Below are 13,788 nucleotides of genomic sequence, written 5' to 3' on the forward strand. Positions count from 1 at the left end.
TCTTGTTAGTCTCTTTGCCAGAAGCCAGATGAGGCCTTCTACTGTGCCAGGCTGTGTGTTGAATGCTGATGGTTGATTGTCCAGTCCAGTCTTAAAAAGCCCAAAGAGGGAACAGGCAGTCTTGGTAGGCTGGTGCTACAGATGAACTTCCACACCTGCCAGATATCATGGCAGCTCCTGCACCTATGCCTGCCGCTTGCCACTCCACTGTAGTCTTCTCACCTAGCTGTTTCTTGGGGGTGGGGGAGGCTGTCCCAACTTGATAGCCTTTGAAATCTGTTATGGGTCCTGGCCCGAAGGGTTGCCTTTAGTGAGTGGAATGCCAGGTGGCAGAATATAAAAATAACCTGCGTTCCTGCACTGTGGTGGTATTATGCGTAACACTAGATTATTCCATGCTCTGACAATAATACCATTCAGGGAGAGTTTCAGAGTTTCCACCTTTTACATACATTATTTCAGTCAGAATTAATCAGTCTTCCATCTGTGTTCTCATAGCAATTACAGTATTTTAAGAATTATAAATGCTAAAGGATGCTCTGTGAGGTTCGGAAAGGAGAGAATGAGATGATGTGTGCACTGCAGCGGTCTCGGTTTCATCCCTTCCTTTGCAGTTGTAATGAAAGTATCTGCACCATAGGCCCGTGCTGGGCACGGTTGTGTGCGGTTCCCAGGCGGAGTGGGGGAGTTCTTGGCTGCTTTGTGCAGCATCCTGGTGGCCTGACTCGTGGGGCTTTTTGGAAGAGAAAGCAATCTTTTGTCCCGAGCTGCTTTTCCTTCATCACCAGTAGCACTGGAGAGCCATCCATGTGCAAGAGTATGCCAAGTGGGGTGCTTGGCAGAAGTACCCCACGTGTGCACGGTTCAGGGAGGCAGGGAATGGCCCGCATCACCCTCACAGAATGCAGTTGGCATAAGACGGATTAACAGGAGAGAGCGAGCGTGTTTATGTACACATGCACGGGGGCCCCACCAGATAAGGGAGTTGAGGAGGGGAGAGCTGACTGAAGCCCACACAGTACAGAAAAGCACAGGACTTCTGGAAGGTGGTGGAACAAGGCGTATGAGGGTAGAGAATTGTGGAGTGTATAAAACTTGCCTTGTTGCACAGGTGATAAAAGCTGTCTTGGAGCAGCCCTCTTCCCAATACAGACTTTTACTGATACTTCCCTCCTCTACTGCCACAAATTCCTCTTTTACCAAGGACGGCTTCCCAAAGCAGCTCCAGGGTGTACATTCACTTGGGATGACCAGCTCAGAATATACCAAACAGATGTGTTTTAGGGTGGTGTGTTCAGGTCCCTACAGTCATATTGTAGAGAAGTGTGTCTGGAACACCAGCCACAGCGCCGCTGTAAACTGCTTAAAGGTTACATGAAAATCAGGTTGCTTGAATTTGGAAAAGCTCCTGAGTGGTTTGTGCACCGCACGCACTCGGAGTATCTGATGTACTACACACACCCAGAGTGTCTCGTGTGCCCTGTGTCACCCTGCAGGATCTCTGGAGTTCACTATACCTACTCGTCACTTTCCTGAGGAGTTTCCATTTTCTTACCTTTTTAACCTCGTGGTTTATAAGTCACCGGAGAGAATTGTTTTGTTTGTTTTAACTACGGAAGAAGAATCTGCAGGCTAGTGGCTGAGTGGGTGTTGAGGAAGGGGTGTATGAAGGACAGGAAGGGATCATTGAAGAGAATAGGATTCATGTAGAATGCAAACTAGATGCCAGTCTGAGATGTTCGTGTTGCAGTAACTTGAGTTGTATTTTACCTTTGTATGTTTTCCAATTTGCAAGTTTGTAATCATTTTGATTTATTTCTGGGCATTGTTATATTCTGCTAAGTCATTAAATGCCAAACGTTGCTGCATTGGAACTTGAGAATGCTGTAATTCTGACACCTTGGCGTCATGTATGAATTACCTCGCGAATAACTGTTATTTAAGGAAAGAACTGATCAGATTTCTTGCTGTAGGCAGTAAGACTAAAGGTATGTTTAAGCTTGTTTCTGATTTGTTGAAACCACTCTTTAAGTGGAAAGATGACAGTCTTGAAGCTGGACAGAGCTGAGTATGAATTTCAGTCTTGCCATTTCCACACTGACTAGCTGTTTATGGGCTAATCCTCTCCTGGTGTCAAGATTAAGAGACGTAAACATGTAAGACACCTACTGCACTATGTAGCCAAGGGTTCAGGATGTTAGTTCTTCCTAGTCTTATTTCCAGTGGAGAAATCTGTGTGTTGACACTGTGTTAATTGTTCCATAGCTTTGTTTCTATTAAAAATGTATTTTAGTTTATTTTAAAAAAGGGAAGGAAAGAAGGGAAAGGAGGAAGAAGGGAATAAAAACTCTTCTGCAGATTCAGTCCCCAGATGCCCTTAACAGCCAGGGCTGGGCCAGACTGAAACTAATGTGGGGTAGGCAGAAAGCTGTTCAGGCAGCGAAGGAGCAAGGAGGCTTCCAGGCATCACCTTGGTATGGCCCTGCATGGCTTAAATTTTGCCCTTTTCATGCTGTTTTGTCGCACTCACTTTCCCATAAGGTGTTTAACACTTCACCATGCAAAAGAGACCATGAACATATGTATGCTGAGTTTCACCTGGTGATGGCATGGAACCCCAAGGATCACCACATACACTGAACCTCTCCTGGAGTTCACCCAGTATATTCAGATAGGACCGCACCCCAACCGTAAAGATGGCAGCTGCACTGTAGAGGCGGCGATTCTCTTCCATGTGCACTCGTGAAAGTACTCTCTCTTGAAGTTTTCTTTTTTTTAAGATTTATTTATTTTTACTGAAAAGTCAGATATATAGAGAGGAGGACAGACAGAAAGGAAAATCTTCTGTCCGCTGATTCACTCCCCAAGTAGCTGCAAAGGCCAGAGCTGAGCCAATTTGAAGCCAGAAGCCAAAAGCTTCTTCCAGGTCTCCCATGCGGGTGCAGGGTCCCACAGCTTTGGGCCGTCCTCGACTGCTTCCCAGGCCACAAGCAGGGAGCTGGAAGGGAAGCGGGGCCACTGGCACCGATATGGGATCCTGGCGTGTTAAAGGCGCGGACTTCAGCCTATATAGGCTACCACGCCGAGCTGTCTTTAAGCTTTTTAAATAAATCCTGCCCCATTCTTACTCTGTGGGTCTCTGCTTAGAATTCTTCTTTCATAGCAAGACAAGAGCTTGGAATGAATCGAGGTGTCTCCCCGTCTCCACAGACAGGGTGTACTGATGGATGCTGGGAGCTCAATCCGGGTCTTTTGTGTAGTGGCAGGGCCCCAACTTGTGCAGCTGTCATCACCTGCTGATTCTGAAGGTGCCCATTAGCAGCAAGCAGATCTAGATTGCTAAGGGATGCAGCCATCCTGAGCTGTCTTTCCCTGGGCACCAAACACCTACCCCAGCTCCATATTTACGTGTCTGAGTAGGTTGTGAAGGCAGCTGGCTGATGCGTACAATGTCATGGATTGAAAATAACAAAGAGTTTGTCATTGTTGCTATTGGACTTTGCAGTGTCGTAGAGACCCACCATATGCTTCTGTTACTCTGTTCAAAAGTGCTTCTTGTAAGTATATGGGGTGTAAATTCCAATGTAAAAATGTTAATCTTTGAAAACTCAGAGCTAGGCTGTTGTTATCAGCCACTTGAGAGTTATCACATCTGTAGGCTGTCCAGATCCGATCAGGCAGTCTTCCCCCTCTCACTACATTACTGCAGGACTACTGGAGGGAGGGCCAGATGCCTGGGGACTTTACAGGGAGTTCTTCCTTTAGTCCTTGAAAAAGTGGGATGATGAGAAACCTTCCCAGCAGAGGGGCACTCTTATTGCTATTACTCTTCATTTACTCTACCTTTCTTCCCCCTTCCTGTCCCCATTTAAGCTTTGTCCTTTAAGCCTCACACTTCTCAGCCCGCTGCCCCAGACAGCTCCCAGTTCCACCTTTGTACTACTTTTTAATATGTGTATAAATCGGGTGTTCATTCATTTGTTTCATTTATTTGAAGTAGAAAGGCAGAAAGGAAGATGTCGTCTTCTCACTGGTTCACTCCCCAAATTCCAGGAACTCAGTATGGTCTCTCACATGGGTGACAGAGACCCAAATACTGAGCCATCATCTGCTACCTCCCAAGGTGTGCATTAGTAGGAAGCTGGAATCGGAAGCGGAGTTGGGATCCAAATCCAGGCACTGTGATACAGGAGGTGAGCAGAATCTCAAGTGTGACCCAACTGCTGCACCAAATGCTGTCTCCCACCCTTGAACATCCTCCCCTTCCGATGTTCATCTCGGGGTGGAGAGGGTGCCTGAAAGGCATGAACCAGCAAACTGGTTGTGCTGTCTGTGTGACACCTGCCTAGCTTGGTCCTGAATTCCCTCTAGAGCTCCTTGTTGAGTCTGACATACTATGTCTTGGGAGAAGCCTCTGTAAGGTTTCCCACACAGTGACTGCTGTTCTATCCTTTAGTTTCAATTACAAGAGGAAAAAAAGGAACTTAAAAATAGCTTAATGTATGTTCTTTTTTCACTGATTTTCCTTTTCATAGACATCTGTTAAGTACATGCATTCTTCCTGTTGTATAGCTTACTATTTTTGTACACAAGTGTATGATATGTGTCATCTCCTATCAATATGTATTCTTGTACAGATGATTTCTAGTGATTGCAAGTAATTCACGTCTAGTCTGTGATATATAAAATAAAAAAGACAAGAAGCTGTTGTGCCCAGATTTTGCCATCCCCAGAAAATCATCAGGAGTCAGAAGTTGATGGAAACACTTAATGGCGGTTTAGTTTTATTCAGGTTTACCCAGCCCAGCAGGCTCACCCCAACCCAGCAGGATGGGGGTGCGGTAACAGCCCAATCAGCATCAGAAGCAAAAAGGATAGAAGAAGGACCAGAAGAAAAAAAAGGAGGACTGAGGTTCAACAGTACAGGGTTTTTATACATTTCAGGCCAATTCCGTATAATTATACAGTCATGATTGGTCAGTTTAACTGTTCACTTTTAAAAAGAACAAGTTGGCAGACTTCTTTTGGTGGGTTTGAAGCAAACAACTTTCAAAAAGTACAGACTGATGGGCTGTAGGGCAGTGGGTCTTATCTAACACCAGGGGCCTCCTTCCTGAGGAGTGCTCTGCCTACGTGTCCTGCCGGGTGTCACGTAGACTGTCAGGCCTGGAGTTCACACAGCCCCCAGCCAAGCAAGTAAGGCAGAAATCACAAAAGCAGAAAACACTTAGGTTCTTCAAAGCTTACTTGTTTGTGCCTATGTGTGTGTTTAGGGATGGATATTGAAATACATGGTGTGAGAAAAGGAGCTGCCTGTGTTACAGGTTTATGACAAGAACACAGAGCAGTGAGATCACCAAAGTATGGGCCTGGGTAATTCAGTGGTGTTGTGACTAAAACACAAAAGGCAAAAGGAGCTACCCATGAGCACTATGCTCTTACTTGTGAAGTTTCTTTCACTGGTTAACTTTCTTCATGTGTAAATTGGGGATTAGTAGCTAATGGGTGGTGGATAACAGGAGGGTAGTTACACCTAAGCAAAAGTGGGAGGCTGGAATGAACCCGGTAGTACTAAAGTCAGACACATAGCGGATAATGCTGCTGGTTGTGATGGCAGCATCCCACACAGACGCCAGTTTGTCCCTTGGCTGAACCACTTCAATCCAGCTCTCTGCTAAAGCCTAAAAAAAGCAGTGAAAGATGGCCCAATGTTTGGGCCGTCACTCACATGGGAGACCTGCATGAAGCTCTTGGATCTGGACTGGCCATTGTGGCCATTTGTGTTCAGCCTAACAGAAATATAGACATAGCTGTGAGAGTATCGGTGGATTGCTACACATACATACATGTCCTGGATCTGTTCGCTTGGGAGGGTTTAGGACCTGAATAGCAACAAGCACATCCAGCTTGTGGTTCCTGAGTGCTCTTCTGTAATAATAGTGACTGGGACTCTTTGCAGAAACAGATGATTTTAAGGGCAGAAGCATCTTGTCTTGCCAAGAAAATAAGGACACACTCAGAAAACAAAGGATGTGGGTGTGTCAGAAGGCCATGGGAGCCAGCCTCAGAGAGCTCCTAATAGCCAAGATAGAAATAATCTGAGCAATAAAACAAATGTGGTACCACATTATGACCCAACATGTAAAATGAATCTCCACAAACGTGTACCAGCAGAAGACACCTTCCTAACAGAACACTTCCAGATAATTCATGTTGACACTTCACTGAGAGCTAGAGCTTAATACTCGTGCTGCTCAAGTGTGGGCTAAAATCAGTGAGTTATGTCTGAGTGACAGAATCTGCAAGGGAAGGAGCAACAGACACCACCTTAAACCACCTGATCAAATCCAGCCTCACCGGTAGCACCTCATGGTCACGTTTGCCAGCCAGCGTAGGATCTTGGTGCAGTGTGTGAGCAGGCTGTTTACCTCTTCTTGTTCTTACTCAAGGGCACATCCCTTACCATTGGGATCTTCACCTTAAAACCCAAAGTTCCAGTCAGTTTACCCATGGGAAACTACCAGGCCAATCCCAAGTGAAGGCCGCTCAGCCAAATGCCTTGACTAGCATTTGTAACACTGTCGTGGTTATGGGACAGGAAAGATTGAACAGGCCAGAGGGAAGAGCAGGCAGGTAATACGAGTGAAGGTGGTCTCTGGGATTGTGGAGGATAAAAGGTCATTAGTAGGAAACATGAGTGAAATCACAATCAAGCCCAGAGTTTAGTTTTATTTCCCCCCCCAAAGGACACTAAACACATTCCCCCCTCCGACAACATTTTATTAAGAAAACATTAAGAAGCTGGGGATTGGGTGCTTGGTCTAACAGTTAAAATGCGTGAATCTTGAATTGGAGTAGCTGGGCTTGATTCCTAACTCTGGCTCCTGCCCCCTAACTTCTGCTGATGTGCACCCTGGAAGGCAGGGGTGCTGGCTGCAGTAGCTGGCTTCCTGCCACCCTTGTGGGAGACCTTTATTGTGATCCTGGCTCCCAGCTTCAACCCAGCCCTGCCCCTGTGGATGGAGGCATGCTCATGTTCCTTCTTGCTTGTGCTCGCTCTCCTTTCCAGTTTCTCCTCTGTGCCTGTCAAATATTTTTAAGTTGCAAAAAATTAACAGTGTACACAACTCTGTACACTGAATTCCCACAAAGATTGTATGGTTGAAATTTTGTGATCTGTGCCTTATTACATATATACAAACCCATCCTTATTTTAAAAAATTAGTTATTTCTATCAGAAAGGCAGGATTAGAAGGAGAGGCAGAGCAAGAAAGAAGAATTTTCCATCTGCTGTCTCACTCCCAAATGGCTGCCATGATGAGCTGGGCTAGTCGGAAGCCAGGAGCTCGGAGTTTCTTCAGGGTCTCCCACATGGATGCAGAGGCCCAAGGACTTGGGCTATGTATTCTTGCTTTCCCAGGCTCATTGGCAGGGAGCTGGATTTGAAGTGGAGCAGCCAAGTCTTGAACAGGTACTCATATGGGATGTTGGCACTGAATGCTGAGGCTGAAGTTACTGCACCATGGTGCAGGTCTCCTTACTTTTACAAAAGAAAAAGTCAGAAAGTCAGTGCCTGCCTGTCCTGTTAGAAGTGTGATTTTTATGTCCTCTGCCCAGGTTGTTAACTGTCCCCAGCCGTGAAGTTTATGGCCAACATGACCTAGGGCTATGCCTGATGAGACATTGAGGAGGATGTGGGCTGTGTGATGTGGTGGGGTCCCTGGGTATCTAGGAAATGACTGCGGTTTTCCTGGCACAGAGCCAGTTTATTGAATGCTGGCTTGGGTGTTGGTTTGTGTCTCTGCTGCTTCACTTTCAATCCAGTCCCTACTAATGCTCCTGGGAAAGCAAAGGAGGATGGCCCAAGTATTTGGACCCCTGCAGCCATGTAGGTGACTGGCCCAGCTCTGGCCATTGTGGCCATCTGGAGAGTGAATCCGAAGATGAAAGACCTCTCTCGGTCTCTACCTTTCTCTATAATTCTGCCTTCGAAATAAATAAGATAAAACTTAAAAAAAAAAAAACCCCAAAACAAAACCAGTTGCTATAGAGTACGTGGGGTGTGGCCTGAGAGGGTTCTGAGCTGTGGAAGCTGCAGTGTGGAGTATTAAGGCTGTCTTGCTGGGCCATTCTCCCTGCCCCTTGAGTGCCCTGTGGAGATAGAGCTGAGCAGGTTCTGGGAGGGGTGGGAGGAGCGGTCAGCTCATCCATCAAGAGAGTGTGCACTTATGCCGAAGGGACAGAAATCACTCCCCAAGGCCACCAGCTGGCCGTTTGCCATGTGCCTGGACGAGGACCTTGCAGCTGCTAACAGTAGCCCTATTCAGGATGGGAGCATAATGCTGGTAAAATGAATCAGGAACTGAAGCCTGGAGACCCTGGGACCAACACAAATATGTTGTTGACAGAGCCAACTTCTAGATTTTTTTCAGATAGGAAGGTCAGAGTGATGTAAGGGTGGGTAGGCTCTGGGCTTTCATGCCGAAACAGATGGGTCCCGTGAGGTACCACCCACAGCTCCCCAGGGCCCTTGGAACTCACTGCCTGTAAAGCGGATCGAAAGAGAGCGTGGAGGAATGAGTGTGGCATGCGGGAGGCAAACCAAGGAAGGAAGTTTCCACTGGAGCTGCCTGTCTCCTCTTCCTCCCTCGCTGTGTCCGCAGGTCTGCCCACCCATGATGCATTGTTTTGGTCGGCTCCCTTGTAAGAGCACGTGAGTGCAGACTTCCCTCTGCCCACTTAAGCTAGGACAGCTGCCTTGATCCCTGTTCAAGCCTGTGTCAGCTGGATGCTTTTTTTTTTTTAATAAACCATCTTGCTATTTTAGGTTTCCTGCTTTGGTGGAAGAGGAAGTTGTGTTTTTGTTTGTTTCTTTTTTCCTTTCATCAAAGGCCTATATGTTATAGGAAGACAGAGGGAGGCCATGGATGTCGCTCAGTTTTGATCAGAGGAAGACGACGCACAGAATCCTACATCCATGGATGCTTATGGCTCTTAATGGGCAGTTATTTAGTCAAACATTTGAATAAACCTCTCATAGCTGAAAACAGGGCGTGCTGCATGCTTTGACACATTTATTCAGCAGTTACTGGCAGACTGATGTGCCAGGCCTAGAAGGATGCGCAGTGGGTGGTGAGGCAGGACCAGAGAAAACAGCTTGATGAGATTTAAGAAGGGGAGTTCCTGGAGGGTGAGAGTGGCTGGAGCAGAAGCAAGGGGGCCTGCCTGGAGAAGGAGATTCTGGGGTTGCCTGTCCAGAGCAGCCAGGTGAAGAGGGGGTTGGACAGCGATGTAGAAGCTAAGTGGTTGGAGCGCAGCAGAGAGCTGGCTGTAAGGACAGGTGGAGAGGGAAGCCAGGGGAGGAAGGTGTGTGGAGGTATATGAGGAACAGGTGTTGCAGGAAGTCAGTATTGGTGTACACACCTGCTCACTTGGGTTTTCCAGTAAGGGCCTTTGTTGAAGAGGAGTGAGGAGAAGAAACATTTGAAACTGGACTTAGGAGCCCAGGAGGATTTTTTTTCTTAAGGATCTAGCTAGAGGGCCTTTCTGGTTCAACAAGTCTAGTGTCATGGTTTCCCTCCCTATGGTGGTGCAACCTTTCTCTGTGCTCCTGGGCTTCGGGGGGTGTAGGTGGGAGAAGCAGAGCTGTGGGGCTTATGCCTGAGGTGTACCCCAAAGGAGAGGGTCACAGAGGCTGGAGGGTGGCTGCCTGCAGAACGGGTCATTCCTGCAGGAATAAAGACAGGGTAGACTTGAGGCACGGCCAAGAGCAGGGACCTTAGGAGAGAGGGAGTGAAGAGAAGGAGCAAGAAAGGAGAAGGCTGTGGTCACCAAGCAAGAACATCCAATTGTGGCTCAGACTGTGACGCGGGCCTGGGAGTGGCTGGGAGTGGCTGGACTGAAGCGCCCGGGATGGGGGCCCCTTGCTCTCTCGGGTACAGTCGGCCAAGCTGGCCACTGCTCCAGGTGCCTTAGTAGTGAGGTTGACAGTAACTCCACGAATCGGGCCTGTTACCCTTGCTTACAGATGAGACTGGCCAGGTCCAGGCAGGGGAAGTCAGGATTTAGGGCCTCGTAACTAATGAATGAAGGAATTGGGATTCTAATCCAGATTGTCCCCTGTGTTCTCATTGTTTAGGAGTTGACTCTGGGCAAGAACATCCCTCCAGCAGATGAGCAAATCGGGACCTAACTTCCTTTCTTTTTCCTGGTGAATGAGAAGTTACCAGCAATAGGTAGGTAACAGCTGAGAACTGGGGTGACGAGGCTGTGATTGGGGGAATTTTTGTATGTGCTTGGAGGACTTGGTGCAGAATGTCTGCTGCTGGGGTCTGCTCTTGAGCCAGCACCTGCAGGTCAGGGGTGCTTTGCATGTACTCCTGGCTACAGACTTCCTTTGGGGAAAGTGAAGATGTTCTACAGCTGGGTGGAGGTAACTGCTATAGAGCAGTGTGGATGTGCTTAGTGCCACCGAGCCAACGGGACTCTTGAAGTGGTGATTGGCCTATTGTGTCTGTCTTCTCATCAGAAAAAAGTAAGTTGGTAGAGAAAGAGAAGAATAATCACTAGCATTTGTAGGACTTTGCCTGGCACTGATCGAGTATTTGAATGTACAGTGGGGCTTTTGCTGAGTGCTTTCCATGTGTTTTCGTTTAATCCTCACTGTCCGAGATGAGGTAAACCCTACTGGACAGCTTGAGGACTCACAGGTTTAAAGAGATTAGGCAAGGTGCCCAAGGTCCTGTTTCTGGGAAATGATGTTGGCTGGATGCTGCCAGATCACCCCTGACTCCAGAACCCAGACCTGTGAGCCCTGGAGAAGTGAAGTCCAAGGAAAGTTCCAGAGGCTGTGAGGACAGTGAGCATTAGAGGAGGCTGATGACCGTGGGCAGGTCTGGGATGAGGGAATGAGGAGAGGTGGTGCATGGGGCGCAGCAAGAGCCCAGGAGTGAGAAGATGGGTGGGTGGATGGGACTTGTCCTCCTGTGTCCCAGCTGGCCCTGTGTTGGGGTGGAACAAACAGGAAGGACAGAAGGGAGCTGCAGTGACAAACAAGAGGGCCCAGTGTGGGCCAGTCTGTGCCCTCCACAGACATTGTCACAGGAGTCCTCCTTGCCTGGGGCCTGCGGCAGGAGACGGGGGCAGTGCAGAGATGTACTCAGTGTGTCCCTGCTTGCCCGTCCTCCTTCCTTCCTGCTGACCTGTCTCGAGTCGACCTTCCTTGGCAATCTGATCCAGAGGAGAGGTGCACCAGAACAGGGGAGAGGCTGCAGGGAGGAGAGCTGTATGCTTTTCTGATGCTGAGGGAGCAAATACCAAGAGTGAGGTCAGGTCATGACCAACGACCTGGCTATGTAGACGATCCACAAACTGTCACCACTCTGCTGCGGGTCTTTCCATCACTGAGCAATATCATTGCTGTATGAAGCAGCTGATTGTGCCTGGCTCCCTGGGAAGATCTGGAGTCCATGACCCCAGACACCTCAGGCATGTCCACTCTTCAGTGACCCTGGTCGTGGGCCTGTCTCTGAGGTTTGCATTAGGTGAGGTGCTTGTGAAGTGAACTGAGCTGTTGATAAGGGAAGTGTCCCCCTGAGAGCTCAGTTAGCAGTGTACTTCCTGTGTTTGCTTTGGATGCAGCAGGATTCTTTGATGCTCTTGCTGATGGCTTTAAGTTCTCTGCTGAAGGCAGGCTGTCTGAGCAGTGCCTTCTGTGTAGCAGTGAAGACTTGGAGCATGCAGTCTGTGATTCTGTTGTTCTGAATGCCTCAGAAGACAGCAGATGGCAGGTCCTGGAGGGCAGCCGGGAACAGCATCTGGAGGCATTCAGTGGCACTGCAGTTGAGTTTTTGCAGCCATGAGGTGCTGTAGTCTCCAGGTATAGATAGACCTTCCTCGGCGCTGTGGAAAAGTGCTGGGAGGAGGCAGAGCACTGTGGGATACTGTTTGTCACAAGGCATTGGCAGAACCTGGTTGTCAAAGTTGTGCTCCCAAAGAGCTGGCTGGATCCACCTATCAAGGAATGGTGGAGGGTGTGTGTGCTCCCTTGTGCCTGCTTCTGATTGATGTCTGTCTCCTTTTTTGCCCTTCCTCACCAGCTAAGAAACAGCTAGGCGCAGATGAGAGCTGCCTTCCAGTGCAAGTAAGATTTGGAGGATGAATACTAAAGAAGTCCTTCCTGTGAGGAGATAGTGCTGAATAGCATTACAATGGCTAGATATGTTTGGGGCCTGCTCAGAATTACCCAGTAGGCTGCCTGAGAATACAATTTTGTCTTTTATTCACTGCTGTATTCCTCAGCCAGAAGCAGTGCCTGGTACCTCTGTAGTAGGCACTGCAGTGAATGAACTTATGCAGAGAGAAGTTCTTTGTTGCTTTTTTTTTTTTTTTTAGGATTTATGAATTTACTTTAATAGAGTTACATAGTTATATACAGAGAGGGACACACACACACGCACGTGCGCTTCCATCTGCTGATTTATTCCCCAAATGCCTGCAAAGATTGGAGCTGGACCAGACCAATGCCAGTAACTCAACTCATTCTGGGTTTCTCACAGGACCTACTCAAGGGTTTGAGCCATGAGCTGCTGTCTCCCAGGGTATGCATTAGCAAGTCACTGGGAAGGAGCTAGAACTTTAACTGGACCCTCTGGTGGTGTGGGGTGGGGGATTTCAAGCAGCTGCTTAGATACTGCACCAAACACCTATCCCCAGGGAGGAATTTTAAGGCACAGAAAGGTAACTTTGCCTGCCCAAGGCTACATAATTAACGAGATTAATCACAGTGGGTTTGAAGAAGATGGACATTATAGAGAATAGTAGTTTGCTGTCAGAACCCCTTCATTGGAAATATCATTGACTGGTTTTAGAGGTATCTGGAATTTTACACAAGTAAATTTCCTGTTTTAATACCAACTTTTAGATTTTTTTCAGAAATAATTTTGATATTATGTTACAAAGATTAAATGAGAAAAATTAGCTACTTTTTAAGTGTAAATGGTTTGAAAAATTTATCTTTAACTTCATTTACTTTTTAAGATGTTTGATCACCTATTTGGTTTTAATTTTAAGTAAATACAAAATTTTCTATTAAACTGTGGGAGTATCTTTAATGATTAACCTGAATAAAATTTAATTCAAAGATGTAAGAAGAGTGAGATCTGATTTTAGTAAGAAAGGTATTATGTAACTGTTTAAACACTGTGTGAATACAAAATATTAAGCAACTAGAATAAGCATTTTAGTAGAACTATTCACTGAGCACCAAGAAATTTTTTGGGAGAAAGTGTTATCCCAGCAGTCTTTAAACATGTATTATTTTTCATGATACAGCTTCATAGACACAGGGATTCCTCCCTTCAGCCCCTATCCCATTCTCCCCCCCAGCACTTTCCCCCACATTATTACAATCCTTCAACAGTCACAAGTCCATATTCTGCTATTTAATGTTTCATGCATTGCAGATATACACAGTGGTAGATGGTCTAGTATCCTATTGTCATTTTATTGGGAGATGCATACTGTAACATATCTTCATTTCCCTATACACCAGTCTTCACTACATAGTTAATCTGCGAGAATATATGCATATACATGTTTACCTATGTATCAGTTGATCTTGTGTCTTGCAGGGATGTTGCTTTATATCAGAGAGAACATATGGTGCTTGTCCTTTGGGGATTGGCTTAGGTCACTCAGCATGGCAGTCTCCAGTTGCAACCATTTTGTTGCAAATGGTAGAATTTCATTCTTCTTAACGGCTGTGTAATATTCCACAGAATAGATGTA

The 13,788-nt window shown here is 46.9% G+C and overlaps 1 protein-coding gene across 6 annotated transcripts in view; it reads left to right on the forward strand.

Moving 5' to 3' along the window:
• Nucleotides 1–13,788, forward strand: part of TANC1 (tetratricopeptide repeat, ankyrin repeat and coiled-coil containing 1) — a 240,347-nt gene that overhangs the window by 19,537 nt on the left and 207,022 nt on the right. For 2 of the 6 annotated variants that reach the window (XM_058664518.1, XM_058664520.1), the window contains exon 2: nt 10,139–10,235. The exons of the other annotated variants lie outside the window; for them this stretch is intronic. The gene's annotated coding sequence lies outside the window, so the exon portion shown is untranslated. The remainder of the gene's footprint in view (nt 1–10,138; nt 10,236–13,788) is intronic. 6 annotated transcript variants of the gene reach the window in all.

This window comes from Ochotona princeps, chromosome 5 (assembly GCF_030435755.1).
Source record: "Ochotona princeps isolate mOchPri1 chromosome 5, mOchPri1.hap1, whole genome shotgun sequence".
NCBI lineage: Eukaryota > Metazoa > Chordata > Mammalia > Lagomorpha > Ochotonidae > Ochotona > Ochotona princeps.